General features: G+C 44.8%; 1 protein-coding gene across 1 annotated transcript in view; it reads right to left on the bottom strand.

The window, feature by feature from the left end:
- The window catches only part of LOC115296184 (histone H2B type 1-M), a 37592-nt gene that overhangs the window by 33824 nt on the left and 323 nt on the right, over positions 1-3445 (bottom strand). The window lies entirely within an intron of this gene.

Here is a 3445-nt window from a genome sequence, read left to right as displayed (position 1 = left end):
GGGGGGGGGGGGGGGGGGGGGGGGTGGTCAGCGCACCATCAAAGAGCCAAGTGCATAACTGAAGCCACATGCATTGGGCATGGGGATTGGATATTCTATTCTAGTTCACAGAAAGAAAGAAAGAAAGAAAGAAAGAAAGAAAGAAAGAAAGAAAGAAAGAAAGAAAAGAGAAACATGGCCAATGCTATTAAATTGATTTCACAACCGCTAGCGATTATTCAGACCAGCAGTCTGGAAAACACTTTACGAGCACATACTTTGAAGTCAGACAGATGTGAGCTGGAAACCCGGATGTACCGCTGAGCAACAGCCTGCTCAGAAGCCCTTAGGCTGTGCAAGCCCATGTCCTCCTTTGTAAAATAGGGACAAGAGCCCAGGCTAGGGATTGTTGCATCGACCAAGTAAGAACGGAGGTAGCACGGAGGACAATGACCAGTCAACGGAAAGGGTAGCTTTTATGAAGAATGATAGTGGGAGGCGCACCTGGTGGCTCAGGCCCGTAGGCTTTGACTTCAGCTCAGGTCATGGTCTCAAGGACTGTAGGTTTGAGCCCCACCGGCCTCTGCACTGACAGCTGAGAGCCTGGAGCCTGCTTCGGATTATGCGTCTTGCTCTCTCTCTCTGCCCCTCCCCCGCTTGCGCTCGCTCGCTCTCTCTCTCTCTCTCTCTCTCTCTCTCTCGAAATAAATAAGCATTAAAAAAATTTTTTAAAGAATGCTAAACTGGGATGAGGAGCAGAGATGCTGGACTAGTGGATTCTGGGCGTCCAGAGGCAGCCAAGCCCCATTCACCCTATGTGGATGGAAAATCAGGAAGCACAGAAGCCTTCGCCGTCACCTTCTCACCTTCTAGAGTCCACTCTAGTGGCCATTCCGGCATGCATCAGAGGGCGTCCGGTTTGGATTGCTGAGACCCCCTCCTCTCAGCCTGGGGTCATGTCCAGCATGTCACAGTCAAGTCCACAAATCCACAGGAACACTCGCATGATAGAAAATGGGTTTGACCCGCTGGTCACCTCCAGGGAGAGCAGTAGTTCCCAGACTTAGCTGGGCATCAGAGAGGACTGAGGACTTGTTAAATATTCTGAGACTCACTGGAGTTACTGCTTCAGAATCATCTGAAGAAAGACTTTGGAATCTAAGTGTAAAATACAAGCGTACACACTCACACGTACACACACCTAGGTAGTTGTAACAGAGCCGGCCATGCTGACGCATCAGTAGTGAAGTCGAGCCTTTGGTGTAACTCTTATGTCACTGTAGAAGAGTGTCACATAAATATTGGCTTTCACAGTGGGAGATCCTCAGTGCATTCTTTGAATCCATCAGTTCATTTTATTGATAGGAAAACACACTGCACCAGAAGAGACAAGCATAAGTGAGTTGAAAGATCACAGACTTTGGAGAGATTAAGTCCCTCAACATCAGAAGTAGTAAGGATAACGTAGGATCAAGTCAGACATTTAAGAGAAAACTTCAAAGGTTCATGCAAATCTCAGCCATTTACAAGAGTTATTGTCACGGAAAATGAGTATAAAATACTGTTCTGGGATTGAATGTCCGTAAATCAGTTACCCTAGTACCTAGCAACTGGTCTGTTTTGGAAACTTATCCCCTCGCTTTTTATATTAATATATACCAAAGGGCATATTTATTTGTCAGTAGCATGCATTAATTACATTGAAATGTTTATACATTAAGGCTTTAAAAATATGGATAATTTACATCATTTTTATACCAGCAATAACTTATGTAACACTAATCTGAAACTTTTAATTAATGTTGTATCAAACATATATATTCTCTTTTATTTCACTAGTAAGGTCTGTAGTGCGTGGAGATTTGTGGCAACAAAATTGAAAATTAAGATGATGTCCAATGCTCTATTACAACCATCTACACTCCCAGAAAAACGTCAGATCACTTTGTAGCACCGGCCGAAATGGTGCGCTGTCTCTCAAGTAGGTGGCTTACAAGTTTTTAAAGACAATTCCATCCAGACCATTTCCCAGGAACAACTCCTTTAGTTGGTTGGTCATTGCCAACATAAGACTCTTTGTTGATTGGGCAATTACCCAAATGAATCCATCTTTCAGAAACCTTGCAAAGGATATCTTCAGAGGATGATGACTTAACTTGCCAAAGACCTGTCTCTGAGATGGAAATCTGAACTTGTAATTCAATCCAACATGTAACTTGTTTTCTTTTCTATGGAGCTCTGGGAAGCATAGGGCCATAATGGTCATGGCAGAAGCCATATTTGGTAGGTGGATTACCCATTCATCAGCTATTGAGTAATAACAGAGTCTGGATTTTGCTAATAATGGGAGTAGATATGTTATAATTTATACTTCGGATGTATTTCTCCTTACGATCAACGCTTGAATTTCATTTCTAACTCGTTTATTACAGTTTAATCCTGGAGAATGTGCCAAAGAACTCAGCAACACAACATGTTCTGCAAAGTGCCCCTCCACTTCCAGTGATTCTATGGACATCATCTCTATGTTATTTGAAAATTAATCCTTTTCCAGCTGTCTACCCTGACTATGTTTTGGGGTCCCCTTATCGTCCCGAATACCCTGAATTCAAGGTATCTAAACTCATGGAGCAGTTGTCCAGGGAAAAGAGAAGCAACAGCCCCGCCCCCAACCCTTGGGAGCAGAAAGGAAAGGAAATATCCTAAAGAATTATTTAAAAATCCAGATGCAGCAGACAGAAACAAAACCATGACGGCATAGATTGATGTCCCAGGGGTCCAAAATCTAAGCCCAAATGGGCAATAAATTGCTTGGCATTAAACTAAACCAGTTTGATGAACTCAAATGCCCTCGGCTCAATAGGCAGGACTCTCCGAGGAGCCTGTGTTACTTCCCTCACTTAAGCTCAGATTTGTAGTAAAAATCTTAGTGCCAGGGGCACGGTTTTTGGACATATAAGAAGCTAACCACTTGGAGAATCTTATTTGAGAGGTCAGAAAACTCCACAGTTAAAGATCGGTTTATAATTTACGAAGAAAATAGAAAGTTTTGTTTCTCTGAGTTGAAATTTGAAGAGCACGGCGGGAAATATTGCAAGTTTTTGGCACAAAGCTTTGTGCTTTCTTCATAATTTGAGACCAGCGTGAAGCCTGAGGCTTCAGGGATTATTTTGTGAGAAAAACCGGGCGATTCGATGTAGAGAATTTTGATATTTTTGGCATTTTTTGAGGTGTAACAAACACAACTCGGGATCCGAGAGGACACTCTGCGGCTGCCAGCGAGGCGGGCTGGACAGCGCACCAATCACGGCGCAGCTCCGCCCTATATAAACGGGAGGGCGCAGCGCCGCGGCCCGAGTCCCGGCCAGTGCCTCCGCTTCCGGCTCGAGTCGCTCTCCCCGCGCCCGCCTTCGACATGTCCGAGACCGCGCCCGCCGCGCCCGCCGCTCCGGCCCCTGCCGAGAAG

This window comes from Suricata suricatta, chromosome 7 (genome assembly GCF_006229205.1).
Source record: "Suricata suricatta isolate VVHF042 chromosome 7, meerkat_22Aug2017_6uvM2_HiC, whole genome shotgun sequence".
NCBI lineage: Eukaryota > Metazoa > Chordata > Mammalia > Carnivora > Herpestidae > Suricata > Suricata suricatta.
This window is presented reverse-complemented; position numbering and strand designations above follow the sequence as displayed.